Source organism: Canis aureus, chromosome 29 (genome assembly GCF_053574225.1).
Source record: "Canis aureus isolate CA01 chromosome 29, VMU_Caureus_v.1.0, whole genome shotgun sequence".
Classification (NCBI taxonomy): Eukaryota; Metazoa; Chordata; class Mammalia; order Carnivora; family Canidae; genus Canis; species Canis aureus.
This window is the reverse complement of record NC_135639.1, coordinates 35657989-35674431: the sequence shown is the minus strand read 5'-3', so window position 1 is coordinate 35674431 and position 16443 is coordinate 35657989. Positions and strand designations below refer to the sequence as shown.

Sequence of the window (16443 nt, the reverse complement as noted above, 5' to 3'; positions counted from 1 at the left end):
GAAACTCTGATTTATAAAAGGCAGAGAAGAGTGAAAGCCTGAAAAGAAGCAGACATGAACTGACAGAGAAGGAGGAGGAAGACCAAGAAAAAGTAGAATCACAGAAGCCAAAGAAGGAACATTTGAAGATGTGTCAGGTTGGCCCCCTCAGCAAGCAGACTCTGGGACAAAAATCAGCATCAGAGGAATCTCTCTGGGTTTAACACCCATGGAAAAGAAGGGAAGGAGACAAGAGTGAGTAGAAAGAGAAGTTGAACTACGATGCAGGACCAAAGGCACCTTGGCTCCTCCCACAAATTTCTCTGGAGCTAGCATGACTGTTCAGAGTCTAGCTGAGGTAGCCATGCCTTTATTCTCCTTGACATCAGTTGTATTGGATGGGAGCCACTTAAGAAGTGTGATCTTGGTCCAGGGGCTCTTTGCAGCTGAGGGCCTCCCTTAACTGGCTAGAGGCTCTGTCGTATCACTCCTGGCAGCTGGGGCAACAAGTCCTTCTCTGAAGGTGGCTCTGGGTCATACATCACAGCATCCACCTAGATAGCAAGTCATCAGCAATGCCGAAGATTCAAGTAACTCAAGGGTGTGGAGATGTACGTTGCACTTGATGATGTTAGTTTGGTGACATCATGGGTTAGACTTTGATTTTCTAAGTGTTGGAGAATTACTGAAAGTGGAATGATTCAGGAAGATATGTACACAACTCTTGTATTTGAAGGGGTGCTCAGCAATGAGGTAGAGGCTAGGAAATAGAATGTGGGATAAGTGAAGGATTTTTGTGTTGTTGTTTGTTATACTATAGAAGAGCTTCTTCCCTACCACCCAGTGGCTTTCCCATCCTTGGGTTCCATGAGACCTTCCCATATCCTTAAAAAAAATTACCCTTTAAATGCTTAGGCTATGTGAAGGTGATTTTTTACCACTTGCAACCAAAATATCTCTATCAGACAGGATTTTATCAGAGAGGTACTACCATGAGTGCTATAGGGTAAGGGATTTATTATAGTATTTAGACTTTATATAATGGTAAGATGTGTTGGAGAATTTTATATAAGGCTATTGCCTCTCTGATGTTGGGTCAGAGCTGTCAGCAGAGCTGGCAAGGAGGAAGGAAGAAAGGGAGGGAGGGCATAAGGGAAGGAGAGAGAAAAGAACAACAGGAAATGAGGAGAGCAAGGACAATCTAGAACCCCTGAAATGTAACCCATGAGGACAAACTACCTCAGCTTTGATAACCTGAGTGACTATGAGAAAAGCCAATACCCTTTGTCATGGAGCTGCACACACACATGGCCTGAACCTCAGAGAAGCTAAAGGAGAAAATCCAGCAGTAAGTGGAGGAGCTAGAAGCCTGGATGCTGCCCCATACCGACAAGGGGAGCAGAAGTCCAGTGGCAACATGAAGGAGCTGCCAATGTACCCAGTGTAGAAATGGCTAAAGTTTCATTTGTCTTCAAAATCTCATCCAAATTTCTCTTGTGGCCAACTCTAATCTCAAATCATATGGAGAAGTAATTTGACTTCTCTAAATATACACAATAAAAAGACACAACAGAGCCTCAGATAACTCAAGGGTTATGATTTCCTTACAGAATTACTGTAAAGGTTTGGAGATACTACATATGTGTAAATCTCACAGAATGACAGGTGTCTAACTGGTCCTCAATAATGAGAAGGGAATGATAATGTTGTTAATGATACTAAAAAGATAACTTGTTAAAATGTTAATTTATGGATTCTTTTCTTCATATTTTTCCTTATATTTTAAGCAGATAGTCCTAATTGTCCCTAAAATATATCTTCTTAGTACTAGGATGGCCCCTCAATACTATTTTTCTTTTGCAGCCACAGGTAGTCTTAGGAATTCATTCAATAAGTGGATTGAGAACTTCTAGATCATCTCCTAAAAGACAAGTTATAGGTCCTGGGCTTCCTCTTTTTCCCTTTTCAGTGGGCTTGGTCACACACCTGGAGTTCAGCTAGCTCTGGTCATGCAGATAAGGACAACATCCTGGGAAACCAGTGGAAGGAGTAGATAAAAGGAGCCTAGAGCCCTACAAGACTACACGAGGAGATAAGCCCGTGGAAGAGATAAGCTGCCTTGACTTCTCACCTCCATGCTGCCATTCAAGTCACCATCATACCTTTGTGTCTTTTATCATAATAACTGAGTCCATACCCTAACTAAAACACATTTTCTAGCATTTGAAGACCTAAAGCGAAATTGCTTGAAGTCTCTACCACTTTTAAGTAGCTAAACTCATTGAATAGATGTTTCCAGGAGATGAAGAAAGACTGAGGGGCTTGAGAACAAGGTGAAAGAATGCTCTTTTCCAGAAAAGAAAACTGGGGTCTTCAGGATCCATGAACAGTGGGAAGCCTCAGCCCACTCTCTGGTAGAGTCCCAGGAAGTAGCAAGTATGAGGGGGAATGACTGCATGCTGCCCCAGGGAGACTGGACCCTGGTTCACTGGCTCTGGATCTCATCATAGAATATCATGATTGGGGCAACAGAGTTGCAGATGTCAAGAACCATTTGGACTGGGACAAAGAAGGTCTTAGCAGTAACCAGTCAATTAGCAAAGGGGTCATGCTAATGCTCTGCCATCAGAAGACCCGAGGACACATTACCCAATGGCAATCCAGGTGGAACCTAAGGAAAAACTAAGATGTATTTCCCATTAACTTGACAGGATGAGGACTCTGAGATAGATACAATATTATTTTAAAAGAAAATACAGAAATGTGGATGTTTGTGGATATGGATTCAATTTGATACATCATAATTTTTTTTCATAATTTTTTATTGTTATCCAAGAGTCACACCAGATTTTGTGTTTATCCCAGAGTAACCCCTGCCTTGCTTCAGGGACTAGCTAAGGTTGATTTTCAGAGTGACAAAGACTCGGGGAGGCAGGGCAGGAGACACTGTCATGGTCTCAGGGACTGTGGCTCTAGAGCTAAGTAGTCTTTTCCTTAGTTCTTATGCCTCTGAAGTCTACCAGGTTACCCTTCTCTTGGTTACCCAAGTGCTGAGCTTGATGCAAACAAATAGAGAAAGAGTGGTTACTCAGAGTGTCCTCCATCTCAAGCTCCTCCTTGGAGCAGTAAGGTCCAGGGTATCAGCATTACCAGACATGTAGGGGTGGTCAGGGCCTTCCTTAGAATTACAGAAGTGCCATAGCCAGTAAAGACTCTAGAGACCCTACAGCATGCCTTTCCCATTATCCAGATGAGCAACCAGGGCCTACAGGGAAGCCACTTGCCCACATGTACACAGCTAATTAGAGGCAGAGATAAGACAGAGACCAAGGCTCTTGATTCTCAGAGTAGTCCTTAGTTTTTACACATAGAAAGAACCTAAGGAGAATTTTTCCATTGATATTATTGGGGCAATAGAAAGGAGAATTAAATACACATATTCCCTTTCCATAATCCTGCCAAGGAGCTGTACACTTTCAGTATTCATTTCAACCCTTGAAGTCTTAAGCCCGTAAGCTCTTATGTTGACATCATCAGGAGCAGAACTCCACAAGAATGTAGGAAGGGATGTGGAAGCTAAAAGATGCTGAAGGATGGACTTCCAGAGAACTCACAGGGAAGCAGACTTCCAGGATATCTCTCTCTCTCTCTCTCTCTCTCTCTCTCTCTCTCTCTCTCTCTCCCTTTTGTAGGCATACAAACCATCCCCAGCTAAGGAAGGCGCAAGAAGGACTAGAAGTGCCAAGCACCAGACCAGCCTGGAGGGAAGAGATCCCTCTCAAGGTAAAATACTGAAATTTCCTAGTGGTCATTGCCACCTGAAAACCACTGAGATGCTTTGCAAGTTACAAAGGGCTAACAAATTGTGGAGAGTCTCACCAAAAGGGCCTGAGATTTTATAGCCCCAAGGCAGGTGTAACAAACAGCTGGAGAAGACAAATAAAGCTGCTTCTTGGCAGCCAGGTGCACTGGTCCCAAGAAGCAGGGTGGCCAGCCCAGCTGTCTGTTCTTAAACCTCTCCCTCTCTCCCTTTCTGCCTTTCTCCCTTCTTCTCTTTCTGTCTTCCTTCCTTTCCCATTACCATTCAATAACTAATCCAAAAACATGTATTTGCATTCCTTCTATGTTCCAGGAACCCTGCTTAGATGCTATGGTTACAAAGACAACCTTTAGTCTCTGCCCTAGAGGACATTGGACATTTTTATAGATTATTCATTCATTTATTCATTCACTCAACACACATTTATGAGCTGCTGGGTTAGGAAAAATACAGCCCCCTGGGCCTGGAGCTTACACTGTTATATGCCCTACACAATTAGCAACTCTTTCCTACCAAGCATGTAGAGAAAATACATAGTTCTTCTAAAGATTGATTCTAGAATCATCTACCTTTCCCTTTCTTTATCCCTTTCTCAATTCTTTTATGTGTGTGTCCACTAATTTTTCTTCCCAAAAAGGGAAATAGCTTGTGCCTGAAATTCTAAACTCCCTGATTTCAGAAAAGGCCTGGGAGAGTATAAATAAGCATATGAATATTTAGCAAAAATGACTGCTATGTGAAGCTCGAAGCACTGTTGTCATAATGCAGAGCCTGCTTTAATCGCAGCCACAGGGAAAGCATTTGTTGCTGTCTTATCACACAGGAATGATTTTCCCATTGGCAATGGCAGCCTGCCAGCTGGCTGTGGAGCCAGTGCCTTCTTGGTCCTTTGGGTCACAATATCAGTTGGCATGCTCCACCACCGCCAGGCGCTGACATTTCTATTTTTGCAGGAGGTGCCAGGTCAGGAAGCAAAACTGCAGAATCACAGACTAATTCTTATTTACATTGAACATGAATCTCATTTTGGCTCAGAAGTGTATGAATTTCCAGCCGTTATAGCTGAATACATCAGAGATGGCTTGGAGCTTTGCTGATTGAAGTCGGCTGATAGTCTTTGGATCTTATCATTCCCTTTAAATTCCCAAGGTGGGTGGTAGAGTGTCTCTATAAATCTACAGTAACTTGCCATTTCTAAATAAAGCAGCAGCTCTGCTGAGACACCACTTTCATCCAAGCCCAGCTCAGAATGAGTACAACAAAGCAATGGCTTGTGTAGAGAAATTGAGTCTTCTGAAAGAGGGGTTTGGAACCATCCTCAGTTGTCTTCCCCAAAGAATGCTGCCAAAGGCTCCTTCACACCTTTACCTGAGACAATTCATAGCCATGTAAACTCCATGAGAACTGTGTCTTGGAAATATTTTAGCATTAAATTGGAACTCCTGACTCTAGCCAAGACAGAGTAACAGAGATAAGATTTATTTTCCCACATAAAACAAAAACTGGACAAAAATATATAAAGTAAGTCTTTAAGACACTGAACATCAGACAGTAAAGGATTCCTGAGAGCCAGGAAACAAACAAGGTAAGTACTATGATTGTGTCAGCTTATTCATTTGAGAGATTTCACAGGTTGAAATTCAGGAGTAAGGAAAACACAGGTAAAGTGCAATAGACTCCCTGAGTTGAAGGATGGGGCTGAGAATCTGCGAAACCAGGGCGGCAAGGGTTTGCATGATAGAATCCTGGGAAAGAGAAAGAAGCTTGCAGAGAGTACTCTGAAAATCTGAAGAGAGTATCCTCTGAGTATTCAGCTGACTAATAATCAGTGCATGCATGTGAAGAAACTACATGAGGCTAAGGAAAGAAACACCCCAACAATCACGTACACATACGCATAATACCTGTTCCCACAAGCCAGATTGGAAAACTTATGATTCATGAAGCACTGGGTAAAGTACACAAAAGATTCTTAATTCTGTAGTGGCTAAAAAATTAGCCCTTGACTGAGCATTGCTCCAGTCTTGCACAATAAGTCTTAAAAGCAAGCCAAAAAGATGGAAATACATCTAATTGAATCCCAGGGACCAATTATTTCTTAACTGGATCCTAGGAAGAAAAAAAAAAGTTTAGGAGTATTTATAGGGATACAAAAATATCCAGCACCCAACAAAATAAGTTTCAGAGTGTCTGGTATCCAATAAAAAAAATAACCAACCATGAAAAGAAGCAGAAAAATATAACTCGTAATGAGGAGAATAAACAATCAATTAAAATCAACCTAGAGCTCACACAGGTGTTAGAATGAGTATACAAGGACATCAAAACAGCTATTATAACTACATTCCATATGTTTGAAGTTAACTAGAGACATAGAAGATTTTTTTAAAAGGACTCCAATTTCTAGAGATGAAAAGTGCAACGTGAGAGATAAAAAAATACTTTGGATGTGATTAATGGCAGATCAGACATTGCAAAAGAAAAGATTAGTGAATTTGAAGATGAAACATAGAAACTATTCAGAATGAAGCACAGGGCAAAAAAAAAAAGATAATTTTAAAAATGAACAGAGCATCAATGAACTATAGACCAATTCAAATAGGATGATATAAGTGTAACTGAAGTCCGGAGAGGGACAGAAAAAAATTTGAAGAAATGATAACCAAAATCTTCCAAATTTGATAAAAATCATAAGCCCACAAATCTAAGAAGGTCAACAAGAAATTTTCTCTTCCTTCCTTTCTTTCTTTCTTTCTTTCTTTCTTTCTTTCTTTCTTTCTTTCTTTCTTTCTTTCTTTCTTTCTTTTTATAGAAAATTTTTTTAATAATAAATTTATTTTTTATTGGTGTTCAATTTGCCAACATACAGAATAACACCCAGTGCTCATCCCGTGAAGTGCCCCCCTCAGTGCCTGCCACCCAGTCACCCCCATCCCCCGCTCTCCTCCCCTTCCACCACCTCTAGTTCGTTTCCCAGAGTTAGGAGTCTTCCATGTTCTGTCTCCCTCTTTTAAAGTACATCACGGATCACTGTAATCAAATTGCTCAGAATCAGTGGTGCAGAGACAATCTGTAGAACAAAGAGAAGAATAACATCAGGTTTCTCTTCAGAAACAATGTGCATGAGAAGACAAGGAAGTGACAGATTTAACATATCAAAAAAATATCTTTTTTTTATATATATTTTTTAATTTTTATTTATTTATGATAGTCACAGAGAGAGGAGGAGAGGCAGAGACACAGGCAGAGGGAGAAGCAGGCTCCATGCACCGGGAGCCCGACGTGGGAATCGATCCTGGGTCTCCAGGATCGCGCCCTAGGCCAAAGGCAGGCGCCAAACCGCTGTGCCACCCAGGGATCCCTATCTTTTAAATTAGAATTCTATACCCAGAAAACATATCTTTCATAAACAAACGTAAAATGAAACCTTTTCCAGAAATAGAAAAGCTGAAAGAAAAAGCACACCCACGCTACAAGAAAACTTGGGAAAAATTATACCAGAGGGAAATATCCATGTACAAAAAAGAGAGCTTCAGGAATGGGTAACCACATGGGTCAACAAATAAGGTTTTTTTTTTTATTATTTAAATCTCTTTTAATGGATAATTAAACAAAAAGCATAACAATATAGTATGGGGTTTATAATGTGTGTGTGTACACATGTAAAATGTATGACAATTGTATCATAAAATCTAGGAAAGGGGAAATGAAAGTATATTGTCGTAAGGTTCTTATAGAGGAGTGAGTTATGGAAACCAATACAGACTGAGCTCCTACAGAATGTGCTAAACTACATGAACTCATAGAACCATCACCACGATCTTGTGAGAGGGGCTCAAGACACCATTTCCATACATGTGTATGTATGTGTGTTCACATGTGTGTGTATATCTATCATTTAAACTAAGATGCGATTCACATGTTTAATAAAAAATTAAAATAATAAAGCAAGTTGGAAGACTTACACTACCAAACAATAAGACACATTAAGGTAAAGTAATCAAAAGAGTATGGCACTAACACAAAGATAAATAAACCAAAGAAAACACAATCACACAATATAAGATTCTATTTGAGCTCTGAAAACAGAAAGCATACTGCCATTGTTCTTCCTACCACATATAATATAAAGCAATATGAAGGACCTAATTTCTAATATATCAGTCCTATCAACAATTGTAAATGGGTTAAAATCATCCATTAAAAGGTAAGAATATATTCGATTTTGCAACATACTGCAAATATTCAAAGGGATTATTCAATATTTGCAATATATTCAGAGCTATGGAGATAAGCAGTGGTGATGATGGCACACTCCACCCTCCTGACCTATGTACTTCCCAGAGGCACCTCCTAACACCATCGTATCATAGGATTTCAACCTATGAAATGGGGCAGGTGGGGAGATACAAACATTCAGACCAGAGTACAATTTTTTTTTTAAGTAGGCTCCACACCCCATGTGGAGCCCAATGTGGGGCTTGGACTCATGACCCTGAGATCAAGAACTGAGCTGAGATCAAGAGTCAGACACTTAACCAACTGAGCCACCCAGGTACAAATTTAAGGACAAATCTAGAGTTGAGCAGCAAATTCAAGCCAACTCCCTACAACCCTCATAGGCTACCCAAGGACACCATTTGGCTTGAGCCTAGGTCTATTTAACACCCCAACCTGGGTTCTTATTACTCCATCCCCTCTCCCAGCCACTGGGTCCACTGGATGTATCACAAATACCTGCTACATGTCCTAATGTTACTCCTTGGTGGACATCACCACTTGATCATATTACTTTTTATGTTGAGCCCATACAGCTTAACTCTGCTTTAAGAGAGAGTGCAGAGATTTCAAAAGGTAGCAATATTCACAGTGCCAGCCAAAGGTGGATCTAGGTCTGGTTTCACCTGGGGTGGTATTGACCGTGAAGCCAGGGGTCTTCATTTACCCCTCTCCTGAATGTTCCATTTGTACTCACAATGCCAGTGCTCTCTGAGTGACACCCTTCTAAGTTCACTGCTTTTTCAGTGATGATGGAAAATAGCCAGTGACATGTTTTCATTTTATTTTTTTCCATCCCAGAAAAGCCCCTAAACTCTCCTGTCTATAGAACCCCTACCCACACACTAGGTTTCACTGCTTATAGGTATTTGTCCTGACCCAAGGTCAGCCTGGATTTATATTTGAAGTTTCCTAAAATGTAGAGAAGAGGAAGAGGAAGGAAAAGGATATTATTGTTGTTGAATGCCTATCCATGGAGAACAGCAGAAGGACCCTTTTTGGCTTTGCCAGAATTAGCATCACTAGATAAAATGGGAGATTTATATCTTGCCGGTTGCCAGGAGAGCATGCCAGCTAATTTTAGCCCACTGTGTAAATATAACCAGCACTGGTATGCAGTGGCCTTTAACATGCACAAGGGTCAGTGATGTCCTGCAGCAGCCAGAGACCAGCCTGCAAAGCTCCAGCACCAACTGAACTTCCTGGGCCCAAGGACCCTGCTCCTCCTGGTGTGTGTATGGCGTGGGGGGGAGAACAGGTACTGATTTTCCCCTCAGAAACAAGCTCAGAGATCCTGACCCCCACACCAAGCATGGCCCCCTATACCTCTCCAGGCAGAAAATGGCCCAGCAAAGGTTGTTTTTAATAAGGTGGTGTCTTTAACAAGTTAATAGTTAAATGAGTTAATACATGTAGAACCTTTAAGAGTTCCTGGAAGATGATTAGGGCTTAGTAAGTGTTAACTCTTCTTTCATTGTTGCTGGATGAATTGAAATCACAGCTTCACATTTACTAGTTGGATGACCTGAGGCAGGATCACCTAGCCTTGACTTTCTCATCTGCAAAGGGGCACAAGGAAAAGCCCTACCTGATAGGGTTGCTGTTGGGATTAAATGAGTTGAAACACAGCAAGATCATGGCTTCTGCATGGTGCCCAAGTGTATCTGGGGTGTGGTGGCCTCTGTTGTCATTTCTGCAAGATCTCAAGAATCTTTCCATCAGCAGTCACGCTGACAAACCTCTCAGCTTAGATGTTTCCAGAAGCAGTTTCAGGGTAGTTAAAGAAATGTAAGAGGGCTGTATTATGTGTTCATTGAGGCTACTTTTTTTCTGTATGGCTCCTGAAATTAAGACAATGACAAAGACAAAAAGAGTTCTAAAATATGTAAAAATGCATAAAACAATCCTAGGACCAGGTTCAGGGTTCAAGGAAAAACATTTCTAGGTTGTTTTTTGTTTTTGCTTTTTTTTGGTTTTGTTTGTTTTGTTTTTTTTGTTTGTTTGTTTTTTGTTTTTTTTGTTTGTTTTTTTGGTTTTTTTTTGCTTTTCTTTTCTTCTTCTTTATCTTGTTTCTGGGTGGGTTTGGTTTGGTTTGGTTTTGTCTAGAAGTCAAAAGAATGAGGACGGAGTTATTGGCGGAGGGGACCAGCCAGGCGCTGTCCTGCTCCAGGGGTAGGGCTGGCACATGGTGAGTGAGTGAGGGAAGTGAGAACAGCAGGTTACTCGCCTGTGGATCCTGTGAACCCAAACCTGAAGAACGCGCTGACAGGGCTCATATAAATGGATGGATGACCACCCGAGTTTTCCTCATTTGTTTAGGTGTACATCACATTTCTTTTTAGCAACCAGCTAATCCTGCTAGCTATGTTTCTGCTCTGCCTAATATTAGTTTGCATTTCCTGAGCCAGCCAAGCAATTGGTATCAGATAGTGACTGGGGAGGAAGTTGGCTCAGAGTTTTAAAACTGGCAACAGAACAACTGCCGAGCAAATCATCCTGTATTTAAATGTAGAATACTGCCAGGTTGTTTCCTTTTTATGGAGAAGCATTTCTTTTAGGTAAACCGCGTCTTGTATTAAAAAAATTATATTCCCAGGAGCATACCCTCATTTGTAGTTTCTTCTGGGGGCAAAGATCTCATTGTACTGATAGAATTCCTATGTATGGTTTTTGGCAAACTCCTTTCACTGCGCCTCCCTCCTTCCCTCCCAGGGACTCCCAGGCGTGCTGCGGTCACACTGTGCTCCTGTGTAATAACGGGCTCTGGCAAACAGGCACACAGTTCTCCTCTCTACCTGGAACTCCAGTATCAAGGGACTTAGCTTTATGACTCTGATGGAAATAAGCACAGAAATCAGACAGACTGTTTAAAATCCTACTCTATGATTAGCAAGCTGTGTGACCTGAGGCAAGTTACTTCATCTCTCCGAACCTCTAAGTAGGAACATGGTCCTTGCTTTACATGCCAGCTTTTAGCTTAATAGATGTTAAGCCTCACAACACCTCTGTGAGGTGGGTATTATTATTAGTCATACTTTACAGATGAGCATACCAAAGCCAGTAAGTAATTCAAAAGTCAGGCCTGGTTGCTTACTAAAAGCTTCCATAATGCTGTCTGTGAACACAACCCAGGGCATGATGGATTGCCATCCCTGAGAGGACACAGATGCATGGAAATTTGGTTCCACACTCCAAACACATGGCACCAGTACTCACCACTAGTGGGAGGGAGAAGGGGGGAGAAGAGGGTTGCCTCCCTGCATCTGTCCTCTGACCTATCTCCCTCCCTAACCCCTACTCTGTGTTGATGACAGTTTTTCTGAACTGTAGGTGATTTAGCTGACTAATGTATTCCTTGTAAAGTAGCAAATTTTTCATTTTATTTCTTCTGTGAGCAAGCCTTGCTGCTCACCCCCCACCCCCGGACTTGCACACACAGACACACGGACACATGCACTACTTCTCCCCACTCAGCTCCACCTCCCCGCACGCACACTCAGCCATGGCCATGGGGTGGATGAGAGAGCTTTCTTTGCAGTGATGCTAAATGGAGGTTTCTGAGGGCCCAGAGCCTGACACCTTGGGTTAGGCCCATCTGCAGTAGGAAGTTAAAAGCCCAACACAAGAAGAAGCAGAGATCAGCGGAAATGAAAGATGCACAGGAGGCAATCCAGGTCAAGTCAACTGATGGCCCCTCCTATGTAAAAGGCCGCCAAGTCCCTGCGCCTGAGATCTCTGGTGTCTCCACACCATGCTCTCCTGAAGATTGCTTGTTTACTCCTTTTTCAGTTCTCTGAGCTTCCCATTGTCCCTCTCTACCAGCTACCTGTGCCAGTCTGGGAAAGCAAATTTGGGTTGAGTATTTGCACCCAAAGGATTCTATTTTCGTATACTCAAGTCTTAACATCAGAAAGTTGGGGGAAAAGGGAATCCTAGATGTAAATACGCTTTTCATTTCTCTAAGGACGACTCTACACTCATTCATTTGATGAACTTTTATCAAATGCCAGCTACATGCCAGGCATGGTGCTGAGTGAGAGCTGGCAATCCAAGGATGACAACATGGTTCCTGCCCTTATAGAACTTTTGGGCTAGAAGCATGAAAATGCATTCAATGTCACTAGTGCTTTGACAAGGGTCGCAGGAAATTCTAGGTGCAGGAAGGGAAAAAAAAACAATTCTTCTGGGAATGTTTAGGAAAGGCTTCAGAGACATGGTAACCTTTCTCTGGGGTTTGAAAAACAGTTGGTTTAGGCTTTTTCTATTCAAGTGTGGTCCAGGGACCAGCAGCATCAGCATCTAGAAATACAGAATCTGTGGCCATGCTCCAGACCTAATGAATCAGTGTCCAATTTTTTTTAAAGATTTTATTCATTTATTCATGATAGACATAGAGAGAGAGAGAGAGAGAGAGGCAGAGACATAGGCAGAGGGAGAAGCAGGCTCCATGCCGGGAGCCCAACGCGGGACTCGATCCCAGGACTCCAGGATCGTGCCCTGGGCCAAAGGCAGGCACCAAACCGCTAAGCCACCAGGGATCCCTCAGTGTCCAAATTTTAACACAATCCCCAAGTGACTGATGCCACAAGAAAGTCTGAGCAGTGCTGATAAAGGTAATGGATAGGTAGCAGAAGAGTAATTTCAGGCAGAGGGACCAGTTTGAACAGAGGCTGCCAGATATGGAAGAGCTTAATGTGTTCACAGGACTGTAAGCAACAGTAGAGAGTATGAGGGATGATATGGCATGAATGAAGGCAGGTCCAGACCACAGAGGGCCTTGCGGTCCACACACAGAGGGCTGGACTTTACCCTATCATCTGTGGGGAGTCAATAAAGTATGTAAAGTAAGAGTGTGACATCATTTTACTACACACTTAAAAATGAAGTAAGAGGGGGCACCTGAGTGGCTCAGTTGGTTAAGCATCTGCCTTCAGCTCACGTCATGATCTTGGGGTCCTTGGGGTCCACGTCGGGCTCCCTGCTCAGTGGCGAGTCTGTCTCTCCCTCTTCCTCTCCCTCTGTGATGTCTCTTACTCTCCCTTTCTCTCCCAAGTAAATAAGTAAAATATTTTTTAAAAAATAGAGTAAGAGACCTTGCTGGCACACGGGTAATAGATGAAGTTTGGACATGATCCCAAAAGGAGGGGAGCCACTGAGAGATTTCAGGAAAGAGAATAACATGACTTGATTGATTTGATGCAATGCAATCTATTTGAAGTCTGAGAGCTAAATGCCTGACAGGTGGAAGATAGATTGGAGAGAGGGTGACACCAAAGGCAGGGTGGCCAACTGGCATGCTCTTATCCTGGTAAGATATGATGATCTAAACTCGAGGTAGCAGTAAGGATAGAGAGGAAGAGATGGCTGTGACAGAGGAAAGGAGGTGGAATCTGCAGAACTTACTCAGTGGCTGGAAACTGCCTGCTGGAGTTGGGTGGCTCGAGGATTCCTGGCTTATATGACAGGAGAGAGATGGTGGGAGTCAGCACCAGAACAATGCTAAGTTTTGTCGCGGTCTGTTGAGTTGGGGCCCTGTGTGGGACATATACATGAAGAGAAACAGCACAACCCATTAAATTAAGCACAAAATACCTACCTTCATGTATGAGGTCTCTCTTGAAATTCCTCAATTAGAATCATCTTTACTTACTTAGAAAGCATTTAATTAATTCCATAAATAATTAGCTCTGCATAAAATTCAGTGGCTGTGAACTCAGACTCTACAGTGTAAAGCCAGTCTTCCTTCCACCTGTTACCTGTGCATACTGCCCACACAGCATGGGAAGTCATCAAAGGGTCAGCTGAACTCAGGATGTGATTCTGGGACAGACAAGAGGACTTCTTTCTGTGCTTCTTCAATACTCCCAGATCCCTGAAGTCTTAAGTACAATTTAATTTAGCAAATAATAATTGAGCATCTCCCATTAGCCAAGCACTGTGAGGCACTAGAGATACAACAATAAGCAAGAGACAATTTTCACACCCTCACTGGGCTTACTTCTAGCACAGGACACAACAGTTAAACTGAAAATAAATGTGTCATATGCAGAAATCTGCTCTGTTCTCCCTTCAAGAAAGGACTTGCTGCCCAGCTATTGGGAGTATGGTTAGCTGACAGCCTCCAGCACTTCGCACTTTCAGGTCCTCCTCAGCCTTCAAGCTAAGGTCACATTATTCTCAGGGTGGCTCCCAGACAATGGCTGAGTGAAGCAGTGGTAGCTGAGAGTGTGCACTTCCTGGGGTGACCCCAGCTAGAGTTGCCAGATTTAGCAAAGAAGAGCACAGGATACCCAGTTAAATTCGTATTTCAGATAAATAGTGGATTTTTTTTTAGATAAGAATTCCCCAAATATTGATGGGATATACTAAAAAAAAAAAAAAATTCTTCACTGATCAGAGATATAAATTTAACTGAACATCTGGTTACCTACTCCCCAGCCAAGGACAGAGCAAGACCATCGTGCAAAGTTCTTCCCATTTTCATTTAAACTCAGACTGCATTCATAGGTGTCTTTGCTCCAAAACTCTTGCTGGGCTAGTGGAGCTTTACCCTGGTCTGATGTCTTTCTCTACACAATCATGATTTTTCTTTTGACAGGTATTACTACCCAATAAGTATTTTGCATTTCTAGCCTATTTCAGCATTTACTTCCCAGAGAACTTACCTTGCAACAGTTGGTACGAAGAATGATCTGAGAAAGCCAGTGGTAAGATAAAGGTTTAGGGACTGAATCACTCCCACCCAGCTGATTATGAGGACCCCTCTATTCCCAGTGGTTGGTGGTTTGAAGGTAGCCTCTGGCATGAGATGGCAGTCCAGCTATTAAAAGTTTCACCCATGATGAGCTGGGAGGGCATGTAGACAGAGGAGAGCACCCTGATTCACGCATTTGAAATGCACTTCAAGGCTTGTAAGTATAAAGATAATGGAATTGAATGGTTATCACTAAGTTGCGTTGATACCCAATATGAGGATAGTGAAAAGTTGAGAATAGTTAGCAACTGAAACTAAGTAAGAAGGGAGTTCCTGCAAAGGAGCCCTTTTACTTGGGTGAGCAGGAATGCTGAAAGCGAAGTCCAAGATTTAATAGCTACTGAACTTCAAAGGCCATTCAATGCTCAATCAAGGCAGGGCTGTTATCCCAAAGTCGGGCCCTGGTTGGCAAAACCTGAGATCATGACATGACACATGGGATGTTCCCTAGACTCCTCTGAACCTTCAGGGGTGACTCGTTTCAATTAGTCAAGAGCTAGCACATTGCTTGTGCAGGAAAATGATACAGAGAGCTTTCCCCCAAAAGGCAACAGGTGGCTTCCCTCTTCCTCTCCTGGACATTGGGCCTACCATCAGGGTTAAGTCACAGCTCAACCCAGCCAGGGATAGGCTAGGCCTGTTAAGGGAAGAAAGCAATCGTAACCCCAAAGACACTGGAACATGAGATTAGGTGCTTGATCAGGGAGGCTGGAACATAAGTCTGAATGAAGGAGAGTATTTAGAATTGGGTCACTCTCTTGAGATACAAGAAACACTCCAAGAAGCAATACAAACTTGCTCTGGGGGTGGATTCTAGATGCCTGAAGAAAGTGATGGCCCATGCTGAAAGGCTGGAATGCCTGAGTGCCATGGCAGACATAGGGGAAGAAATTAAAAGGCTCAGGGAAGTGGACTTGCAGGAATGAGTGTATTATGTGAGGTCAGAAGGCCAATCAGAAGACACACCATTTACCAGGGGCCCTGAGAATGTGTTGGCAAGAAGGACGTGACCAGCATCACTAAGTGGTTCAGTGGTGGCACTCCTCTGGGGCTGACAATAGGAGAGTGTCACTGAACTTGGCTCACTGATAGCAGTGGGGATGTTGGGCGCCTCCAAAGTAATTAAGGCCAGGTGGTGGTAGTTAACCACCAGAAGCCAGGTGGTTGTAATTATCATCACAACTGACAAGAACAGAGTGGCAGCCTAGAGGGCCTAACCTATAGAGAGAGCATCGTGGAGATTGTGACTGGAACTCAGCATTCCAAGGAACAAAATAGATAGGCAACCAACAGAGTGCCTGTTAAATATACATAACCAAAAGGAGGAAAAATGAATAAGCAGAAGGCTGAGGGCCATTTCACCAATACAAAGTTACGATAACCTTGCCAAGTTGCCATACCTGAGCCAGTTTTCAGGTTTAAAGCCTGTTGGCTCACAAGTGGCTAACCCTCTAGGAAGAAGGACTCTACAATACTAAGGCAAGTATGCACTGTAACGATACCTAAGTTCTTCCCCCAAAGTCTTATTGCCATTTACTTGATTGACTATGCATTGGAGAAAGAGAAATAGGCCTTCCAAAAACTGTTAGACTCAGGATCCGAATTGTCATTG

The 16443-nt window shown here is 42.6% G+C and overlaps 1 long non-coding RNA gene across 1 annotated transcript in view; it reads left to right on the top strand.

Annotated features, from left to right (window-relative positions):
* Positions 1-9214: 9214 nt before the first annotated feature.
* LOC144301412 (uncharacterized) overlaps positions 9215-16443 on the top strand; it is a 54291-nt gene continuing 47062 nt past the window's right edge. The window contains exon 1 of the long non-coding RNA XR_013368236.1: positions 9215-9335. This is a non-coding gene — a long non-coding RNA (uncharacterized LOC144301412). The remainder of the gene's footprint in view (positions 9336-16443) is intronic.